Source organism: Apium graveolens, chromosome 9, assembly GCF_009905375.1.
Source record: "Apium graveolens cultivar Ventura chromosome 9, ASM990537v1, whole genome shotgun sequence".
Taxonomy (NCBI): domain Eukaryota; kingdom Viridiplantae; phylum Streptophyta; class Magnoliopsida; order Apiales; family Apiaceae; genus Apium; species Apium graveolens.
In genome coordinates this window covers 47,171,693-47,196,562 of record NC_133655.1, presented here as the reverse complement: position 1 = coordinate 47,196,562, position 24,870 = coordinate 47,171,693, and the positions used below count along the sequence as shown (strand labels likewise).

The following is a 24,870-nucleotide window of genomic DNA, read 5'->3' as shown; positions in this document are numbered from 1 at the left end:
GTATAACCAGTATAATATTAGGAACGGAAGGTGATAGCGATTACGAACTGGAAAAGAATGGGTATTGAGAAGCAAAAGCTCTAATGCTAAAAGCTATAATGAGAGTCTGTGCAATAGACTTGAAAGAATTTGGAATGATCACTTAACGCGGATTAAGTTATATCACGACAATAGATCATATGTCAGTATTGAGATATCACCTTATGAGATCCTAGAGGGAAGACAATGTCGATCTCCCTTGTGTTAGGATGAAGTTGTAGAGCGCAAGATGCTCGGACCCGTAGTAGTCCAAAGGACCAAGGATATGATAATCTAATCAGAGGATGGCTGGTAGTAGCCCAAGATGGGAACACGAAGTATGTTGATTTAACACGAAAGGATAAGGAATGGGAAATAGGGGACCTAGTAATGTTATAGGTATCCCTTGGAAAAAAAAAGATTGATGAGGTTCGGAAAGAAAGGAAAGCTAAGTCCACGAATTGTTGGACCCTGGGATATACTAAGACGTATTGGGAAGTTATCATATGAGTTAGCCCTAACCCCGAACATGTAACAAGTTCGTAACGTGTTTCACGTATCAATGTTAAGGTAGTGTAATTCAGATGCCAGATAAATAGAGGCATATGAGCGCATAGATATGCAATCCGACGTAACCTATATGGAGCAACCAGGAAGGGTTATAGAGTAAAAAGGAACAAGTGCTTAGGGGAAGGATTATCAAACTAGGTAGAGTTTGGTGGCAGGACCACAATATGGGAAAATTTACTCGAGAGTTAGAAAGTGTAATGCTAAGAAAGTATCCCCATTTGTTTTCTATTTGATTCCGGGACGGAATCCTTTTAAGGAGGGGAGACTATAATAACCCCAATTTTTGAGAAATTTTGAAACCCTTATGAATAGTGTTTTTGCTGAACGAGAAAACTTTTCATGCCACACTATGTAGGGGTTCTGTTATGGATATTCTGAGATTTTATTAGTACTCTATATGGTATATAAGTGTATGTAAAGATCGTCAGAATCCAATTCCGAACACTTTGATTTTTCCCGGAAATCCACTAGATACGGAAAGAATTGAGAAAAAGGTAACAGGATAAAAAGGATTTAAATTAAAGGATTATAAGAGAGGATCATAAAAGGAATATAATATATTGAGAAAGGTTAAGGGAACCTAAGTAATAAGATCCCGGGTATGATCCCTCAAACGATAAACGAGAACGAAAGATAAGCGAACCATAAAACAAATAAGTGACCAAGAGACAAGCTTGTACAAGAAGCCAGGGATTGTGACATCATCAAACCACAAGGTGTGGACAAGTGGGAGCATTATGACATGTGCAAGGTGACATAGGCATGACAAAAAAGGAAGGAATTGTTGGATGATTGTAAACCACACAAAGTTCAAGGTTAGAAGGGTAATTAACCAAAAACAAAACCAAAACAACCTAGCTAGCCAAAACAAATCAAAGCAAACACAAAATTTTTCATTCTTCAAACATTGCTCTCGGCTTTTCATCTTTTTCAAAGGAAGAAAAATCAAAAATCAAGTTCCAAGCATTGTTAAATCACAAGGTAATTATCTAAGCTTCCTTGTACATAGATATGGATATGCTATAAGTTTAAGCTCCTAATTCCTTCACCATCTCTTCCAATAAATCAAGGAAGAAGATGGTGAATAGTAACCTTCAAGAAATAACTTTAGTTTTATTGAATTTTTATGAAAGATTAAGGTTATACAAGCAAGGATCAAGGTTCTTTAGGCATTCAAAGCTCTTGTGTTGTGTTAAAAAGCTTCAAGGAAGGTATAATCTCTTTACCAAGCTTTGTTATTGAATGTTAAGAGCATAATATGAGTATTTTAGTTCATGAGAGGCTTGATGGTTGTGTATGTAGAGATTAGTGAGTTTTGGGATGTTGTTGGAGTGGTAAATGTTGTTGTTTTGATTAAAAGAATGTAGTATAGTTAAATTCAAGCTTAGGCATAAGTATGAATGTTAAAATTTAATTGGTTGGGGTTGTTATGATGTGATAAGGATGGATGTTGGTTGTATGTTGGATTGAGGTTGAATTGGGTTGGTTTTGAACGGTTTTAAATTGGGAAATCGCGTAAACATAGCCGTCGTAACGTCCGATTTTCTTTAGACTGTTTTTGTGCATAACATTAGGACCCGAGAACCCCCTGCTAGATTATGACCATTGCCATGGTTAGATAGTTCGTGTTACGAGCTTCATTTTGATATGTAGTTCGTTCGATTCCGATGCACGGTTTAGGAGAAACGACCATTTCAAGTAACGGCATTTTGCGAACGAAACTTTTTCCCTCGCCTTACTTTGAAACATAGGTTAAAGACCGAAAAGGGTTAATTAATGCATGAAACATTTATGGTAAGTGTGTTAGGCAATTGGTAAGACACTCGCGAAGGAATCGCCTTAGAACTCGTAAAGGTTAAATTACAAAAAATGGTGGAGCCGAGGGTACTCGAGTGACTTAAGAAAATCAGTAAGCGCAAAACAAGCGTTAGAGTCTAAGTTAGTTAAAGTATAGATTTACAAGTGACTTTGGTTTAATTCCAACTTACTTGTTGTTTATAGGTTACCAGACTCGTCCCGAGCCATTCGTAACCCCCAGTCGCTCAGGCAAGTTTTCTACCAGTTATGACTGTTGTTGTGATGTATATAGGTATTTGCATCTATCTTGCGATAGATGCATGTTGGTTAATTAGCAAATGTTGCAATATATTGAAGCATGCTGCTATGGTATATATATATGCATGCCTGTTTCGTATTCTTTCCATATATAATTGTTGATTCAGTTGATAATACCTATGCTAGAGGATAGCGGTAATTTGTATATACCCTTAGTATAGGGACCCAAAGGTGAAAATATTTTCTAAAACCGGGAGTCGAGGATCCCGAGTAGATTTTGTATATATGGATATAAATATATATATATATATACTTATATATATATATATGGTCATAGTTTTCAAAACTATTAATCGAATAAGGTTTATTCGATAACTTTAACTTTATTTTATTATTGAATATTATTTCGAATATTATTCGAAGGCGTATGACTCCTTTATATTAAATGAATATTATTTTGAATATTCATTCGAGGACTTATGACTCCTTTTATTTTATTATCTGAATATTATTTGAATATTCATTCGAGGGATTATGACTCAGTTTATATTATTTAATGAATATTTTTGAATATTCATTTGAGGATCTATGACTCCGATTATTTGCTGAGATATATTCTTTATTTTATTAAAGAATAAGGTGTCAATAATCAAACTTATTTTCGATTATTCATATAAAGATAGTACTTTAATATAAGTATATCTTTGGTTATTTAATACTCATTTCAAGTATAAGTTTTAATACTTCTACTTCAATTATTTTATAAAGATTATTCTTTATGGGAATATTATTTAAATAATAATATTCAGACATTTTCTAAATATTCTGGGGACTGACTTACTTCATTAAATCAGCTTCACTCCAAACATTCTTAAAAATGTTTTGCGAGTCTTCAAAATGATTTTTAAAAGTTAGAGCAGATCCCAAAACTCATATTTTTATATATTTAAGATCCTCCTTTCGAAGGGGATTTAAATACTCGCTCAAAACCTGAGGGATCCGGCTCTGTGGTGTGTTTTATATTCGCAACAAGGTTGCTGTTTTGATAAATGAATTGATTACTTACCCAACACTCGGGAAGTAAAATTCTTGGAACAAGTTAATCCATTAACAGGCATCGCCTGGGAAATATCGGTGAGTTCTCCTTTCCAAATAGATACGACTTCTTGGTGGAGCCGTATCAACAAGTTTCTACTTGGTGAAAGTGGGGATGAGCTTTACGTTTCAGAGTCATGGATTTCATCTGAACTAGGAGTGGCGTAAGTGGCCGAGTAGCGCCGGCCCAGCCTTATTATATTGGCCCAAATGGCCTGGAAGTTCCGCTAAGGCGGTCCATTCCTTAGGAGTTCAGTGTTCGGTTGACAAGTAAATCCGACAGGTTCTCCTCTACATATAGAAAATGGTGGGGTTGTACTACTACGACTGATCATCGTAAGTGGTCTTCCTGGCGCGACAAACTCCCGTAATGAGTTCATCATCCAATTGGATAATTTCTGCAACACTACCCAGAGCACTTCGATAGAAAGGCTATGGTTGGGCGATTGTTGAGTGTTGGCAGGGTCAAGTTTTCAAAATGATGTTTACATCAAATGAAGTATCTCGTAACTTCATTTTATTTTGATAATATTTTAAAGATTTAATCTATTCAAATCTTGTCTTATAGTCTCATCTATGTGATGAACTTTTGAAGCTAATTATAACTTGAACGGTGGTAGTTCAAGTAGTATTTGGGAAAGATATAAGTATATTGGGGTATCTTGTAACTTCATCTTTTAAACTTATATCTAATTAATAATTGTCTTATGAATGACAAAGATTTTCAGAAAAACGTTGAGACAAGGTTAGATATATGAGATCACCTTGCAACGATATTTTTTTATATACAGTTATACACTGGGACTTTGTGTATATTATGCATGGAAGAGGACTTCCAATATTTTGAAAAGTATATATGTATATATATATATACTGAATATTTTGCGACTTCATCGCATTAAGATATCAACTTGGTTCATTTCTTTTGACCAAGACTTTCATGAGTACTAAGAGAAGGATCATATAATATTAATCATTATACATATTATTTTGGTGGGCTTGCTGCTCACCCTTGCTTTCTTCTTTCATCACACAACAACAGATAGAAAGGATGAACAGGACCAAGCTCCCGATTCGCAAGCGATTAGGAGACGTTCCGCAGTTTTCTAGAAGCATTGATGCCGTCGTAGCTGAGGTAGGAGCTACCAATAGGCTAGACTTTCAACTTCTAATGTACCAGATTTATGTATATTTATGAATTGTAATAATGGCAAAGAAATGTAAATTTATTCAGAAAACCTTTTAAGGTGTATTGGCAGATAATTGTGGAATAAAATGACTTGTGGTTATTTTTGGATGTTCATCTCTGAGACTATAACGTGTGGTGTGTGTGTTCATTGTGGGGTCACAGTACAGAGTAGTTGAGTAATTATTAAGATTGGGTGTTATTAAGGGAAATGGAACTCCTGACAACCCGGATCCCCGACCCCGAATTTGGGGGTGTTACATAATTGAAGTGGAAGTATTAAAACTTATACTTGAAACGAGTATTAAATAACCAAAGATATACTTATATGAAAGTACTATCTTTATTTGAATAATCGAAAATAAGTTTGATTATTGACACCTTATTCTTTAATAAAATAAAGAATATATCTCAGCAAATAATCGGAGTCATAGATCCTCAAATGAATATTCAAATAATATTCATTAAATAATATAAACTGAGTCATAAGCCCTCGAATGAATATTCAAATAATATTCAATAAATAATATAAAAGAGTCATAAGCCCTCGAATGAATATTCAAATAATATTCAGATAATAAAATAAAAGGAGCCATAAGTCCTCGAATGAATATTCAAAATAATATTCATTTAATAAAATAAAAGGAGTCATAAGTCCTCGAATGAATATTCAAAATAATATTCATTTAATATAAAGGAGTCATACGCCTTCGAATAATATTCGAAATAATATTCAATAATAAAATAAAGTTAAAGTTATCGAATAAACCTTATTCGATTAATAATTTTGAAAACTATGACCATATATATATATAAGTATATATATATATATTTATCCATATATACAAAATCTACTCGGGATCCTCGACTCCCGGATTTAGAAAATATTTTCACCTTTGGGTCCCTGTACTAAGGGTATATGCAAATTACCGCTATCCTCTAGCATAGGTATTATCAACTGAATCAACAGATATATATGGAAAGAATACGAAACAGGCATGCATATATATATATACCATAGCAGCATGCTTCAATATATTGCAACATTTGCTAATTAACCAACATGCATCTATCGCAAGATAATGCAAATACATATATTCATCACAACAACAGTTATAACGGGTAGAAAACTTGCCTGAGCGACTTGGGGTGATAAAAGGCTCGGGACGAGTTTGGTAACCTATAAACAACAAGTAAGTTGGAATTAAACCAAAGTCACTTGTAAATCTATACTTTAACTAACTTAGACTCTAACGCTTATTTTGCGCTTACTGATTCACTTAAGTCACTCGAGTACCCTCGGCTCCACCATTTTTAATAATTTAACCTTTACGAGTTTTAAGGCGATTCCTTCGCGAGTGTCTTACCAACTGCCTAAAACACTTACCATAAATGTTTCATACTTCAATTAGTCCTTTTTGGTCTTTAACCTATGTTTCAAAGTAAGGCGAGGGGAAAAGTTTCGTTCGCAAAACGCCGTTACTTGAAACGGTCATTTCTACTAAATCGTGCATCGGAATCGAACGAACTACATATCAAAACGAAGCTCGTAACATGAGCTATCTCGACATAGCAATGGTCATAATCTAGCAGGGGGTTCTCGGGACCTAATGTTATGCACAAAAACAGTCTAAAGAAAATCGGACGTTACGACGGCTATGTTTACGCGATTTCCCAAATTTTAAACCATTCAAAACCAACCCAATTCAACCTCAATCCAACATATAACCAACATCCATCCTTATCACATCATAACAACCCCAATCAATTCAATTTTAACATTCATACTTATGCCTAAGCTTAACTTTAACCATACTTAAGTTCTTTTAATCAAAACAACAACATTTACCATTCCATTTCAATACCATTTCACTCCCAAACTCTAAATCACAAACATCAAGCTACAATATCATCCTACTAATCAAAATCATCTTATAATACATAGGAATCTAGGGTTTGGAGATGATATACCTTCCTTGAAGTGGTGGGAGGAGCTAGGAAGCCTTAAGAAGCTTTGAAAAGTCTTAGGAATGCTTGGATCTTCAAGGAAATCAAGAAAAATTTCAAGTTAAAAACTTGAAAACACTATTCATAGTCTTCTTCTTTGATTAAATGAAGAAGATTGAGAAGGAATTAATGGCTTAAACTCATGATATAGCCCTAACTAAGCATAAAGATGATTAGGGAATTATCTTACCAATTTAGGAGGCTTGGATCTTGAGTTTTGAATTTCTTCCCCTTTTGAAATAGTAAAAGCCGAGAGCAAGCTTGCTTGGAATGAGAGAATTGATTTTTTTTGTGTTTTGATGAAATGATTTGCTTGGCTTGGTTGATTTGATTTTGTGTTTGATTTAGTCAATTACCTTGTTGCCCTTGAATTTGTGTGGTTCTCATTCAACCATACCTCCTTCCTTCCCATGTCATGCCTACGTCATGTGGTGATGTCATCCTTCCCTCCTTGTCCTCTTCTCATTGGTTGGGTGACATCACTCTCTCTAATCCCTTTGATTAACTTCCTAATTGTTTGCCTAATGACCGCTGATCTGTTATACGGTTCACTTAACTTTCGTTCTCATTTATCGTTTGAAGGATCATACCCGGGATCTTATTACTTATGTTCCCTTAACCTTTCTCAATACATTATATTCCTTTTTATGATCCTCTATTATAATCATTTTTATCCTGTTACCTTATACTCAATTCTCTCCGTATCTAGTGTATTTCCGGGAAAATCAAAGTGTTCGGATTTGGATTCTGACGATCTTTACATACACTTATATCCCATATAAAGTACTAATAAAATCTCAGAATATCCATATCAGAACCCCTACATAGTGTGGCCTGAAAAGTTTTCTCATTCAGTAAAAACACTATTCATAAGGGTTTCAAAATTTCCCAAAAATTGGGGTTATTACAGCCATCCTAGCTCTGGTAGTCGCCCTGACTACGGTCATCAATTCCTCAACGGTCCTCTCTTTATTCTCGTCAGGATCCTCCACGAGATCCTCCTCCGCAACAATCCCTTCTGGGATAACATCCTCAACCGCAACATTCTCAATATGAATCTCATCCGGTCCCTCATTAGGGTACTCTATCAGATTCACAATCTGATCTCCAACATGTAATAAAACATCCTCATGTTGATGCTCCTGAGCCCCAGGGTTCCGTGCCCCGCTGCCCTATACGATAACGAACTATGTTAATATCATGATATTTATAAGGGTTCTCATAAGGGTTTTAACTGTCAATACTACGTTAGGTAGTCCGACTATGAACTTGGAAAGAGTTCTTATTATCTTAGTGAACTTATCATTTCAACGACGCATCATCTTTGAGGTTTATAACTCTGGCCTCTGATACCATTTCTGTAACACCCCCAAATCCGGGGTCGGGGATCTGGGTTGTCACGAGTTCCATTTCCCTTAACAACACTTAATCAAAATAAACAACCAATAACTGCGTACTGTGACCCCACAATATACACACACACCACAAGTTATAGTCTTAGAGATGAATACCAAAATAACACAAGTCATTTTATTCCACAATTAAAAGTCATTACACCTTATAAGGGTTTCTGAATAAATTTACATTTTCTTTGCCATTATTACAATTCATAATATACATAAGTCTGGTACATTAATAGTTGAAAACCTAGCCTATTGGTAGTTCCTACCTCAGCTACAGCGACATCAACGCCTACAGGAAACTGCGGAACGTTTCCTATCCGCTTGTGAATTGGGAGCTTGGTCTTGTTCATCTTGTTCATCTGTTGCTGTGTGATAAAAGAAGAAATCAAGGGTGAGCAACAAGCCCACCGAAATAATATGTATAATAATTAAAAATATATGAGCATTCTTATAGTACTCATTAAAGTCTTGGTCAAACAGAAATGAACCAAGTTTGATATCTTAATGCAACGAAGTCACAAAATATTCAGTATATATATACATATATACTTCTCAAAATCTTTGAAATCCTCTGAAATGTATAATATACACAGAGTTCCAGTTTACAACTGTATAAAAATATCGTTGCAAGGTGATCTCATATATCTAACCTTGTCTCAACATTTTTCTGAAAATCTTTGCCGTGCATAAGATAATCATTAACTAAATATAAGTTGAAAAGATGAAGTTACAAGACACTCCAATTTACTTATATCTTTTCCGAATACTACTTGAACTACCACCGTTCAAGGTATAAATAGTTTGTCCCATAGATGAAGCTACAAGACAAAACTTGTATAGAATCAATCTTTGAAATATCATCAAAATGAAATGAAGTTACGAGATACTTCATTTGATGAAAACATCATTTTGAAAACTCGACCCTGCCAACACTCAACAATCGCCCAACCGTAGCCTTTCTATCGAAGTGCTCTGGGTAGTGTTGCACAAATATCCAACTGGATGATGAACTCATTACGGGAGTTTTCTGCGCCAGGAAGACTACTCACGATGATCAGTCGCAGTAGTGCAACCCCACAATTATCTACATGTAGAGGAGAACATTCGGATTTACTTGTCGACCGAACGCTGGACTCCTAAGGAATGAACCGTCTTAGCGGAACTTCCGGGCCATTTGGGCCAATAAATAACGCTGGGCCGGTGCCACTCGACCACTTACTTCACTCCTAGTTCAGATGAAATCCATGACTCTGAAACATAAAGCTCGTCTCCCCTTTCCCCAAGTAGGAACTTGTTGATACGACTCTACCAAGAAGTCACATCTAGTTGGAAAGAAAAACTCACCGATATTTCCCAGGCAATGCCTGTTAATGGATTAACTAATTTCAAGAATTTTATTTCCTGAATGTTGGGTAAGTAATCAAAAACTCTTTTATCAAAACAATAACCTTGTTGCGAATATACAAATACATCACGGAGCCGGATCCCTCGGATTTTTGAGCGAGTATTTAAATCCCCTTCGAAAGGAAGATCTTAAATTTGAAAACGAGTTTTGGGATCCGTTCTAACTTTCAAAAATAGTTTTGATAAAGTTTGAAAATAATCTCTGGAAATATTTAAAGTTTGATAGTATCAATCATTTTCCGAATACTTGGCAAATATTGAAACATTATTCTTTAAGAAAATAAAGAATATTATTTAATAAAATAAGCGGAGGCATAAGTCCTCGAATGAATATTCAAACTAATATTCATTAATATAATATAAGCGGAGTCATAAGTCCTCGAATGAATATTCAGACTAATATTCATTAAATAAAATAAGCGGAGTCATAAGTTTTTGAATGAATATTCAGACAAATATTCATTTATTAATGGAAATAAAATAAGTTTCATAAGTAGAAACTCTATTCAAATAATTAAACTAGTCTTTGATCGTAATAGGAATCTTAAATGAATATTCAAAAAAAATAATATTCACTTATAATATAAAACTATCGAATAAATATTATTCGATTAATAGTTTTGAAAACTATTTATATATATGTGTATAATATACTCAGGAACATCGCCTCCCGGTTTAGAAAAATGTTCAACTCTGGGTCCCCTATACTAAGGGTATACGCAAGTACTGCTTATCTCAAGCATATGTATTATGTAGTTTATAATCAACTGAATCAACAATGAGATAATCAAGATTACGATACAGGCATGCATATATATATATATATGTCATATTGACATGCTCCAATATATCACAAGATTTGCTAATAACAATCATGCACTTATCACAATATAATGCATATATATATTTACGTCACAATAACAGTATAACGGGTAGAAAACTCGCCTGAGCGTTTCGGGGTAGACTTAAGCTTAGAGTGGGTCTGGTAACCTATGAACAACAACATAAGCCACAATTAGACCACGGTCGCTTAAGAAACTAGTCAAAACTCACTTATACCCTAACGGTCGCTTATGGTCGCATATATCCTTAACAATTTGCGTTAATCGCTCACATACCCTCGGCTCCACTGATTTTAATAAATTAACCGTTATGAATTTTAAGGCAACTCTTTCACGAATACTCTATCAACTGACAAATTAATCTTACATAATTGTTTCGTACTCCAATTAGTCTTTTAAGGACCTTAATTAAGGTTTCAAAGTTAAGCGAGGGGTAATGGTTCTCTCGCGGAACGCCGTTGCTTAAAACAGTCATTTCTCCTAAACCGTACATCGGATCTAAGCGAACCACATACCAAAATGAAGCTTACGAAATGATCTAGCTAAACATGGAAAAGTTAAAGATTGTTCTGTGAGCTTTCTGTCCCGAACACTAAGTACAAACAGTTGAAAGAAAACGGGCATTACGACGGCTATGTTTACGCGATTACCAATGCTTATACCACTCCAATTAACCACCAACCAACTCATAACCATCAATACAACAAAAATTCACCTAAACCATACCACATCAATCCATAAACTCAAGGTTTTCCAACTTATTCAACCACAAACATGAACTACTAACTATATCTTAAGATTCATTAACCAAATCACTCCATATTCAATCAAACTACTAATAATCAAAGATCATGCTTCTCATTTACAAAACCAACCATCAAACTCACTAATAAATAAAGTAAAGGCTAGGGATTGAAGTTTATACCTTTCTTGGTAGGTGTTAAGTTGTTAGGAAGCCTTAGGGAGCCTTGATTTATCCTCCTACAAGCTTGATCTTTCCAAGGAAATCAAGAACATAAAATTAATTTCAAGAAAGTACTATTCACCATCTCCTTCCTTGATTTATTGGAAGAGATTTACAAAGAATTAGAAGCTTAAACTGTTGGATATATTTGGGATGTCATATCTAATATGTTTCATGTTTAGTTTTCAGATCTTAACAAACAGGAAATATCAGTTCTTATTGGAATCAGGACTTACGGGAAGTCAGGACTTAAGGATATCAGGACTTAGATTATCAGAAGATAATATCAGAAGATGGATATTAGAACTTAAGTACTGGAGGTCTATCAGGTAAGGAAGGAAGCTGATTTACAGGAAAGAAGATCGAGACTAATACAGAAGAAGATATGCATGGAAAGAGTTAGAGGACTAGAAGAATCATATAAGATATCTAATTGATATATTTTAAGAGACAAAATTATATTCCATATCAATTAGAAGTTATCTTGTAATTGTGTGTCTATATAAACATAGACATAGGTTTACACTATATGTGTTACGATCATCGAGAGGATCATACATTGTAACCTAGCAACTCTCATGATATTTATTCATCACCGAGAGATAACAGTTCCATTATAACAGAGTTTATTATATCAAATACATCTGTTTTCTGTTACTTGTGTTCTAAATCAATTTGATTAATTCTACACTGTATTCAACCGCCTTCTACAGTGTTGTGTGACCTAACAAGTGGTCTCAAAGCCTATCTGTTAACACACATACAGTAAAGATCCAAAACAATCATGTCTGAAGAAGCAGAAAATCCAACCAAGCCCGCCAAAATTAAAGAAACTCCAAAGACTCAAACCCACAGTCGATATGAGACTATCAGGGTTCCCATGCTGAGACCTTCTGAGTATCCTATATGGAAAGTGAAGATGGTTATGTTTCTGGAAGCTACAGATCCAAAATACCTTGACAGAATTTATGAAGGACCACATAAACCAACCAAGCTCCCTGTTGTAGTTGCAGATCAGCCAACAAAGACCATACCAAAGGAGAAAAGTGAATACATAGTTGAAGATATCTCATCTATTGCCAAGGATGCAAAGGTAAGACATTTGTTGTATAGTGCCATTGATAATGTCATGTCAAACAGGGTATTTCAATACAAGACTGCAAAGGAGATATGGGATGCTTTGGAAACAAGGTGTCAGGGAACTGATGCAATCAAGAAAAACTGGAGGAGTATACTCACTCAAGAGTATGAGCACTTTGACTCAAAAAGTGATGAGTTATTAATTGACTTATATGACAGGTTTGTCAAACTCTTGAATGATCTGTCACTTGTGGACAAGGAATATGATATTGAAGATTCAAATCTAAAATTCCTTTTAGCTCTTCCTGAAAGTTGGGATTTGAAAGCTACTATTATAAGAGTAAACTATGTTGTTGATGAAACTACTCTTGATGAAATTTACGGTATGCTCAAGACTTATGAACTTGAGATGGATCAAAGAAGCAAGAGACATGGGAGAAAGTCAAGGACAGTTGCTCTTAAGGCTGAGGAGGAATCCCCCAAAAGGCTGTCTCAAAGAAAGGAAAAGGAAAAGCTCTCATCATAAAATCTGATTCAGAATCATCAAGTTCTGATGATGATGATTCAGAAACTGAAAGTCTACCTGAAGTAGATGATAATAAAGAGATGATGAAATTGTGTGCTCTTATGGTAAATGGTATCACAAAGATAGCCTACAGGAAATTCAGAAGGGGAAAGAAGTTTTCCAGGAAAGGTAGAAGTTTTGATAAGAAGGGCTTCAAAAAATCTGAAGGCAAAGGAGGAAAGTCTGACAGAGGAGATTACTCAAATGTCAAATGCTGCAACTGTGGTGAGAAAGGCCACATATCTCACTGACTGCAAGAAAGGAAAGAGTGACAAAGGCAAGGCTCTTGTCACAAAGAAGAAAAGCTGGAAATACACTTCAGATTCTGAAGATGAGGAGAACTATGCCTTGATGGCAAATGCTGATAGCAGTTCTGATACTGCTGAATTAAAGGTACCTCAAACAACTTATGCCTTTCATACTGATGATATTACTGAGTTGAGATTATATCTTAAAACCATGTTTATTAGTTACAGAGATCAAACTTTAACATGTGAAAAATTAACTTCTGAAAATCTTGCTTTAATAAAATGAATGATTATTTAAAAAAAGAGTTAGTCATGTTCCATCAAACTCAGAAAGAAAGAGATGATGCCTTTTATGTTAGAGATGAATTGCTGAAAATGAATAAATCTCTAAAAACTAAGTTAGAAAAGGAGAGAGAGATTATCAGGACTTGGAGTAACTCTGGTAGAGCAACTCAGGATATACTAAGTAGTGGAAACAGGAAAGAGGGCTTAGGTTATGGAGATGATAAAAGTGAAAAAAGAACTGAACAAGTTAATCCAACTATTGTTAAACAGACTACTAAGCCAAAGGTAAATCCTGTTAAATTTGTAGCTAAAAATGTAACGTCTGATTCTGAAAAGATGAAAGATATTGAGACAAAAGTGATAGCTTCTGATAAATTAGAACATGATAAACCAACTAAAGTGAATATAGGCTTAATGACAAAGAAGCAGCTTAAACATAAGCTTAAAGAAATTACCATTATGAACAAGGTAAAAGAAGCTAGGAAAAATAGGAATGGAAATGAAGGTGTGAATAAAAGCAACAATTATATGCCTATTCCTAATGCTCCTAGAAAGAAATGCTATAACTGTGAAAACTCTAACCATCTTGCTTCTTTTTGCAGGAAGAATAAGAATATAAACTCTTTACCTCCTAAGTCAGGAGTTAAAAGTCCGTCTGTTAGGTTTAAGCCACAAAATCCTTGTTTTCATTGTGGTAGTATATGTCATTCCATTTATACTTGTAAGGAATATCATAGTTTGTACTATGATTATTATCAGATAAAACCTTCTTTGAAGAAAGTTGGTTTAATTCCTTCTAGTGTAAAGTATGATGCAAAGTTTGATACTGTAAAATCTGATAAGAAAAATGTTAGCATAAACTCTGATGTTAAATCCGCTGCAAATGTTAACAAACTTAATAAGGCCAAAGGATCCAAGCAAGTCTAGGTCCTTAAAACTAACCATTAGTGGTCTTTGTGATTGCAGGGCAACAGGAAGAACATCCTAGTTATGGATAGTGGATGTTCAGGACATATGACTCGAAATAAAGCCCTGCTATTAGACTTTATGGAGAAAGCTGGCCCAGGAGTTTCTTATGGAGATGGTAAAATTGTAAAAACTCTAGGATATGGCAAGATCAATCTTGGGTATGTCATCATTGAATCAGTAGCTCTAGTCTCAGGACTTAAACACAATCTGTTGAGTATAAGTCAAATATATGACAGAGGTTATCATGTGAATTTCTTTGAAGAACACTGTGAAGTTATAAGTAATTCTACAGGAAAAGTGGTTCTGAAAGGTTACAGGCATGGTAACATTTATGAAGCCAGTCTTTCAACAAGTACTGATGATTCTGCTATCTGTCTGTTGAGTAAAACATCAATTGAAGAAAGCAGGATTTGGCACAAGAAACTCTCTCATTTAAATTTCAACAATATAATTGAGCTTGTAAAGAAAGATCTTGTGAAAGGACTGCCAAAAACAGTATTTGCTCCTGATGGCCTTTGTGATTCATGTCAGAAGGCAAAACAAAGAAAATCTTCTTTCAAGAGAAAAACTGAGTCATCAATTCTTGAGCCTTATCACCTACTTCATGTTGATCTATTTGGTCCAGTCAATGTCATGTCTATTGCAAAGAAGAAATATGCTATGGTTATAGTGGATGAGTTCACAAGGACACTTGGGTGTACTTCTTGCACAAGAAGAATGAAACTGTATTTACTCTAACTGATCATATCAGACAGCTGGATAAGTTGGTCAAAGATTCTGTTAAAATAATAAGGAGTGATAATGGCACCGAGTTCAAGAATTCGATAATGGAAGAGTTCTGCAAAGTGCATGGAATCAAACAAGAATTTTCTGCACCTGGAACTCCACAACAAAATGGAGTTATAGAAAGAAAGAACAGGACTCTGATTGAAGCTGCACGAACTATGCTTAATGAAGCAAAGTTACCAACCTATTTTTGGGTTGAAGCTGTGCAGACTGCTTGTTTTACTCAAAATGCTACACCCATAAACAAGCATAGAAAAACACCATATGAGATGGTGAAGAAAAAGAAGCCAAATCTGGAATACTTTCATGCATTTAGTTGTAAGTGTTTTGTTCTTAATACTCATCCTGAACAGCTGTCAAAATTTGATCTAAACACTGATGAAAGAATCTTTGTTGGATATCCACTTTCCACAAAAGCCTTTAGAGTCTACAATTTAAGAACAAGGGTTGTCATGGAATCTATCAATGTCTCTTTTGATGATAAGAAGATTACTGGACTTGAAGATTTCGATGATCATGATCAGCTGAGATTTGAGAATGAAGATTGAAATTCTGATTCTGGAAATTCTGATGACTTAAATCCTGATCCTGTAAGTTCTGCTGGATTAAGTTCTGATGTCATTGAAACTGTGGTCATAACTCCAAATGAAAATACACCTGTCCAGTGGGAGCAAGCTGAAGATTCTACCACATCTCAAGACTCTTGCGAAGCATCAGAATCTGTCACTGACTCTTCAAGTTCTGATTCATCTAGTTCTGATGAGCCAAGTACTGATAATTCTGGAAGCTCTCATTCTTCAACTCCTGAAAAATCAAACTCAAATTCTAAAGTCTCAGAGAGCATAACTACAAGGGGAGCATCAGAAAATGCTGATGGAGACAGCATGGATCATGGGGGAGGATCCAGTTCTAGATATCAACGTCCATCTGCAAGGAAATGGACTAAAGTACACACACCTGATTTAATCATTGGAGATCCTGAAGTAGGTGTCAGAACTAGAACTGCAACTTCAAATGAATGTCTCTATCATTATTTTCTATCTCAGACTGAACCAAAGAAAGTGGAAGAAGCTCTTCAAGATGCTGATTGGGTGCAAGCAATGCAGGAAGAGTTAAATAAATTTGAAAGAAATAAAGTCTGGACCCTAGTGCCAAGACCAAAGAACAAATATGTTGTAGGCACAGAATGGGTATTCAGAAATAAAACTGACAGTGATGGAATAATTACAAGGAATAAAGCAAGACTGGTTGCTAAAGGGCACTCTCAACAAGAGGGTATTGATTATGATGAAACATTTGCACCAGTTGCTAGATTAGAAGCCATAAGGATCTTTTTGGCTTATGCTGCTCACAAGAATTTTAAAGTCTTTCAAATGGATGTAAAAAGTGCTTTTCTCAATGGAGAATTTGAAGAAGAGGTATATGTTGAAAAAACTCTAGGTTTTATAGATCCTAAATTTCCCAATCATGTCTACAGGCTTGACAAAGCACTTTATGGCCTTAACCAAGCTCCAAGAGCATGGTATGAGACTTTAGCTCAATTCCTTCTGGAAAGTGGATTTCACAGAGGCACAATTGACAAGACTTTATTCTACCTTAACCATGGAAAGGACTTACTTTTGGTATAGATATATGTTGATGATATCATATTTGGTTCTACAAATTCCAAACTTTGTGAGAAGTTTACAAAGGTAATGCAGTCAAGATATCAAATGAGTATGATGGGAGAACTCAGCTATTTTCTGGGCCTTCAAGTCAATAAAAATGAAGAAGCACTTTTATTTGTCAATCTAAGTACACTAGAAATTTACTGAAGAAATTTAGAATGCAAGATTGTTCAACTGCATCCACTCCTATGACCACTGCAACCAAGTTAGATAAGGATACTGGTAAATCAGTAGATATTACTAACTACAGAGGTATGATTGGCTCCTTACTCTATCTAACTGCAAGTAGACCTGATATCATGTATGCTACTTGTCTTTGTGCAAGATTTCAGGCTGATCCAAGAGAACCTCACTTAATAGCTGTGAAAAAAATTTCAAGTACCTTAAGGGTACAGCTGATCTAGGATTATGGTATCCTCGGGAATCAGATTTTAAGCTAATTGGTTACTCAGATGTAGATTTTGCAGGATGCAAAATCGATAGGAAAAGCACTAGTGGAAGCTGCCAATTTCTTGGAGGCAGATTGGTTTATTGGTTTAGCAAGAAACAGAAGTCAATTTCCACATCAATTGCAGAAGCAGAATATATTGCTGCAGGAAGTTGTTCTGCCTTGATTCTTTTGATGAAGAATTAGTTACTGGATTATGGGTTATAATTTTCTAAAATTCCTATTTACTGTGATAATCAAAGTGCAATTGCTATGACAGGTAATCCAGTTCAACACTCAATGACAAAGCACATCAGCATTAGGTACCATTTCATAAGGGAACATGTGGATGAAGGTATAGTGGAATTGCATTTTGTTCTAACAGATCAACAACTAGCAGATATCTTCACAAAACCCCTATATGAAGCTACTTTTATAAGATTGGTAAACGAACTTGAAATGCTTTCAGGTTCTTTCTCTAAATCTGCTTAGTTTTTGTTCTCATGCATCAGACTTTATGATCAGTGTTTACAGATTGTATTCTCTATATGTAATCTGTGCTTAATTTGAAAATTCATTAAATGCTGATTGTTATCTGATGTGGATCTATATACTCTGATAAGTGTTTTGAATGTTCTGTGACTATTCAATCCAATGAGGATAATTGTGCTAGATGCTGACCTAGTAGTCTTTAACATACTAGAAATCCCATGTTTGAATTAGTTGTTTATGTGGAAACTCATTAACACAAGCAGATTCTGATATTGAGCTTAGTCAAGTTTACTTTGTGTATCTTATTACTAAGTCACAAACTAGATTCTTGTTTCTTATCTGTCAAATTCTGATGTCAGTAAATCTTAAGAATGAACTAAGTAATGATAAGCCTCACTTATCAAAAGAAAAGAAAAGATAAGAATAAAAGTCAGGTACTCCTGTGAGATCTAGAGTAAATATGTGAAAGGGAAGACCCAAGTACATTGCTGGTATTAAGTAATATGCATTAGAAAAGCAAAAAAATTTCTTGGTGACTTTTCACATTCTATGATTACTTGAGAAATACTCTGATAACAGCATAAATTCTGATAAGCAGTCATGACTCACTTACACTGAGAAGCCACTGTAAAAAGGAATTTCAAAAGATGCATAAAATGAGCACAAACATTTGAGGTGGACTCTTGCATAAATTTGTTTTATAGTAGACATCATGACTGATGACAGATTTTAAGCATTTTTCTCAGTTATTCCTTATTTCTAAGATGTACTGAAGTTTATCAGACTTTAATCTTTATATGATATTTTGCTGAATTCACACACACTTTCACTCCATATGAATGATGAAAATTACTATGGTGATTAAGTTGTTGTTAACAAACAGTTAAGTGTCATTTGCATAAATTCTGAGGACAAGTTCTGATGATTAAACTCTAAAGAAAACAAGTCAGTATTTGTATGACAAATTACAGAAAAATATATTTACTTTTTGAGTATAGAAGCCATGTTCTGATGATTGTTAACATCTGATATAAGTTAAGTTCTGATATTAAATCCTGATGGAATCCTTTATGCTTACGTGGCATTATTCTTTACTTGACTTATTTGTGGTAAAATCTGAAACAGTCATATTTAAATCAGAATATATTTGGGTAAGATAAAAACCGTCATAATCATTTTGGGTTAGTGGTAAACGTGTATGTCTTGAAAAACTGCATGTGCACAATAATTGTTAATTATTTCCCATGCCCATTAAGTCCTGCTTTAACCTTTTACTGACTGTTATTATTACACATTGGTCTAGGGAGACGAGGCATCATTATTTTTACTCTCAATAGTTAAACAGTCCTCGTGTCCCTTGGTCTTCCATTGGCTATTTAAACTGACTACTCATCAAAGCCAAAGTCATCTTTCATTTTCTCACAAACTCACTCTCTTTTTAATCTCATTAACAAAAATGGTTCGTTTCAACTTGTTCTTGAACTATGAAACTTTCAATATAGGGTTGAGTTGTGATGACTGGCAAGAGGAGTGGCATGTCACCGCCATTCCTGAAGAGCTCTAGAACTCAGTTCCACAAGAGGTTCACATATACCTCTTGTTCTTTTTGATGGACTACCACCTCCATCTTGATCGTTTAGAAGAGGAAATGAGAGAAGCTCTCCGTCAGTAAGAACGGATCATCCGTCTTGCAGTGCTCTTCGTCAGCAGGAGAAGGAACTAGTCGTCAGGCTTCTTAGACTAGGACTAAGGTTGTTGATGTTAAGAATCTTAGAATAGGACTATCTTGTAATTTTTGCATATAATTGATAAATTTCATGAAATTTACTCATCTAATAAATTAATGAAATTTCCTTTAATTGTAATATTTAGTCTTTGTTTCTCAAATTATATGACTGTGCATGTTTTAATTACAATTTGTTAATTTTTACTTCATCGAGTTTTAACTTTATCCTGTGATGAATGTTTTGATTCAATTTTTGATGATTTGAGGAAACAATTGAAGCACGGGTTCATGCATCTGAACCTGTGACATATGAAGCTGAGAATGTTACTTCTCAGAAAGAAACAACAGCTCAAAGTTCTGATACTTTAAAAAGAAAGAAATCCTTAAGTTCTGTTGCTGCTGAAGTAACTCCTTCATTGACAAGGAGATTGAAGAAAATGAAGGCTAAGATGTATTTGGCTAAGGCTCCATAAGAAGATACTGAAGAAGCTGAGGAAGGGGATCAGGAATCTCTGATCTCACAAGAACCAGTTATCATTGAAGCCCTTCCAGCTCAAGCCAAAGACACTGCTAATGATATAGTTGTTACCCCTCATGTCTCTCCTATTAAAGCTACAGATGATGCTAAAGAACAAAATGAAAATCCGGAAATAGATATTCATAATTTGAATATACCTGAAGTTCTTTATCTGGAAGCTCCATCTACATCAAAGACACCAGCTCTGGAGATAAATTCTGATCCTCAGAATTTAGATGATGTTATTCGTGAATCTCCAGTTGCTTCACACACTATTGAGTTATCAGAATAGCATGAGTCTTCCTCAAGTTCTGATGAAAGTAATTCTGCTGAGCATCCAGTTCCTATTCTGGGCAAGGAAGAATTGGTGAAGAAATTTGTTGAAAAGGAAGCACATATTCCTTGGGAGGATACTCACAGAGGTGTTGAGTGGACCAAGAAGTGGAATGAATCAGATTTTATTCCATGTTTTAAAGTTCTGACATAGCATATTGCAAAAGCTGATGAGTTGCTCACAAATGCTGATTTTAAGACACAACTCAAGATCACAGCTCTGTCTACAAAACATCTTCAAGGTACATACTTCTACTCATGACAAGGTTGATACACTCAGAGAACAAGCTGATAAGCTCGATCTACAGCTCAAGATTGACAAGAACAAGTATATCAGACTTATTTATGAAAAAGTTGAAGCCATTGAGAAAACTCAAGAGAAGCAACAGGCCCAAATTACTGAGGTCCTGGCTAATCAAGCTTCTCAGAAAGCTCAATTGGATGAAATCTAATCTTCAGTTGAATTTCTTCTTTCTCTCTTACTTCCTGATGATGCCAAAAAGGGGGAGAAGGTAGTTAAGCCCAAATGTTCACCTACTTATGAACTGAAGAAAAAGGATGATAAAGGTGATGACCAGGGAAACTCTGAAAAGAGCAGAGGTCAAAGAAAAGTTCAAGGAAAATCTTCTATTCAGAACAAGTCAAGTTCTGATGTTGTGAATACTTAAAGACTGAAGTCAAGTGCTGATAAACAAAGTCTGGTGTCAAGTTCTGATGTTCAGATGTTCTGATTCAATCAGGATCTGAAGACTCTTAGAAGTTTTTACAAACTCTGAAGTTAAAGGGGAAGCAGGCTACTGTTTATTACAAAGATCCTAAAATCCAGACACTTGATGAGGAGATAGCAAGAAGATTATTTCTGAAACACAATCTAGGAATGGATTTAGAAACTCTCAAGGAGGAAGAAGCTAAATTTGCTACTGAGAAAACAAATCTTAAGTCTAAAGCTTCTGATACAAAGAAACCTCCAAGGCCTAAGGAAAAAGGCATTATGATCAAGGAAAAGTCAAATTCTGAAACTTCAAAGTTCAAGACTAGCTCACAGACTGAGAGTGATCCCAAAGATAAAGGGAAAGGAAAAGTTGATAAACCAATCAAGTCACTGGACTTGAAAACTTCTCAAGATCTGCCGAAACCAGTGTGCAAAATGGTTCAAGTAACTGATGATAATCTTGTTGAAGATGAAACTGTTCAAATTCTGAAAAGAATAAAGATAATTGAAGAATCTAAAACAACCTCTGACACTGCTCAAGTTGTTGTTCAGAATAAAGGACAGTAAGGTACAGAAGAAAGAGTGAATTCTGATCAAGCTATCAAGACATCAACTACTGACAATGCTCAAGTTGATTTGAATAAAATGACAATTGCTGATAAGAAGAAGCTGTTATGGAAGAAAGCTACTCCATTTGAACCAAAATCCAATCTCATGATTAATCAACTCGCTACATTTGGGTTGAGAGCCAAGCAACCTAGAGATAGAGCTGGATTAGGTTCTGACGAAGAGAAGATTCCAACAGGAGTAGAGGTTACTCTAAGAGATCCTTTCATGTTGACAAACAAACCATATGAACAAATCAAACAAAGGCACCTTGAAAAGGTGCTGTCTGCTCAAATTGTGATAGATGCTCATGATAAATAGAATCTAAAAGAGGAATTGATCTTATTTATCAATGATGGAAGGACTTATAGACTAGTTGATACTGATGTACTAAAGAAGTCTGTCAGAGAGCTTCAATATATTCACTATCTTCTGGAAGTAAAATCTGATGTTACAAGAAGATGATCAGAATACATTTTGAAGGCTATAAGAGATCTATTCAGAATCTCTGGTACAAAGACTTCTCATTACAGTCCAATGATTACTGATGGTGATGGAAGAGAAATTCCTATGCTGAAGAATTCTGCTAAGGTGGAAGTTATTCTGAAAGGAAGATGCTTATGTTATAATGAAAACTCTTCACATCCTAAGGTTGTCAGACTTGGTGATGGACTTGAAAGAACATCCATTCAAGCTCTCAGAACAGCCATTTATCAAATTGGTGATAGTAAAGAAGAAGAACTGATGCAGGTCAAAGCACAGTTAGCTGAAGTTCTGGGGAAAGCTGAAGATAATCTGATAAATGATTTTATTAAGAATCATTATGGATTCAGATTGATTCAGTGATGTTGGTAAAGCTGGATGTTTTGTAAGTTGTAGTTAATAGTCTTATTAAACTCTTATTGCATTTGAACTTACATGTTTTTGACATCATGAAATCTATTAACTTGTACATTCTTGCATAATTTACAAGTTGGGGGAGATTATTGGATATATTTGATGTAACACCCCCAGATCCGGGGTCGGGGATCCGGGTTGTCACGAGTTCCATTTCCCTTAGTAACACCCAACCTTAATAATTAATCAACTACTCTGTACTGTGACCCCACAATAAACACACACACCACACGTTATAGTCTCAGAGATGAACATCCAAAAATAATCACAAGTCATTTTATTCCACAATTATCTGCCAATACACCTTAGAAGGTTTTCTGAATAAATTTACATTTTCTTTGCCATTATTACAATTCGTAAATATAGATAATCTGGTACATCAAAAGTTGAAGCCTAGTCTATTGGTATTTCCCTACCTCAGCTACAGTGACTTCAACACCTATAGGAAACTGCGGAATGCTTCCTATCCACTCGCGAATTGGGAGCTTGGTCCTGTTCATCTTGTCTAATTGATGTTGTGTGATGAAAGAAGAAAGCAAGGGTGAGCAGCAAGCCCACCAAAATAATATGTATAATGATTAACAATATATGAGCCTTCTCATAGTACTCATGAAAGTCTTGGTCAAAAGAAATGAACCAAGTTTGATATTTTAATGCGATGAAGTCGCAAAATAGTCAGTATATATATATACATATATACTTTTCAAAATCTTGGAAGTCCTCTTCCATGCATAATATACACAAAGTTCCAGTTTATAACTGTATGAAAAGTATCGTTGCAAGGTGATCTAATATATCTAACCTTGTCTCAATGTTTTTCTGAAAATCTTTGTCATTCATAAGACAATTATTAACTAGATATAAGTTTAAAAGATGAAGTTACAAGATACTCCAATATACTTATATCTTTTCCAAATACTACTTGAACTACCACCGTTCAAGTTATAATTAATTTCAAAAGTTCATCCCACTGATGAGACCACAAGATAAGACTTGAATAGATTCAATCTTTGAAATATTATTAAAGGAAATGAAGTTAGGATATACTTTATTAAGTTCTGATATATATATATATCCACATATACATCTTCTTTATACATTTCCTGAAAACCTCTGTCATGTAAAGTATGAACAGAGTTGCAATATCCAATAAATTTGGAAAGGAAAAGAATTTTGGCATAAACCAGGTATCTCGCTAATCGGGCAAAGATACCAATAAGTAACCTTTTCTACTAGTAGATGGATGAATTCCCCACTGGTCATCACCCTGGTCTCAATAGGACCTTATGATGGACTGCCACTCAGCCATTTATGCATTTGATGGACTCCCACTGAGCCACTTACACTATCATGGACGCCCACTGAGCCCATGTTGCTTATGCCGACTCAATAGATGGACTTACTTCCCGAACGATGGGTAAGTAATCAATTCATTTACCAAAACTGCAACCTTGTTGCGAATATAAAATACACCACAGAGCCGGATCCCTCAGGTTTTGAGCGAGTATTTAAATCCCCTTAAAAAGGAAGATCTTAAATATAAAAATGAGTTTTGGGATCCGCTCTAACTTTTAAAAATCATTTTGAAGACTCGAAAACACTTTAAAGAGTGTTTGGAGTAAAGCTGATTTAATGAAGTAAATCAGTCCCCAGTATATTTAGAAAATGTCTGAATATTATTATTTAAATAATATTCCTATAAAGAATAATCTTTATAAAAATAATTGAAGTAGAAGTATTAAAACTTATACTTGAAACGGGTATTAAATAACCAAAGATATACTTATACGAAAGTACTATCTTTAATTGAATAATCGAAAATAAGTTTGATTATTGACACCTTATTCTTTAATAAAATAAAGAATATATTGCAGTAATAAGCGGAGTCATAATACCTCGAATGAATATTATAAATAATATTCATAAAATAAAGGAGTCATACATCCTCAAATGAATATCCAAGTAATATCCAATAATAATATAAAAGAGTCATAAGCCCTCGAATATATTCGAAAT

The 24,870-nt window shown here is 34.8% G+C and overlaps 1 long non-coding RNA gene across 1 annotated transcript in view; it reads left to right on the top strand.

Annotated features, from left to right (window-relative positions):
* The first annotated feature begins 1,487 nt into the window (after positions 1-1,487).
* The window catches only part of LOC141683452 (uncharacterized), a 204,673-nt gene continuing 181,290 nt past the window's right edge, over positions 1,488-24,870 (top strand). The window contains exons 1-2 of the long non-coding RNA XR_012560303.1: positions 1,488-1,569; positions 1,722-1,799. This is a non-coding gene — a long non-coding RNA (uncharacterized LOC141683452). The remainder of the gene's footprint in view (positions 1,570-1,721; positions 1,800-24,870) is intronic.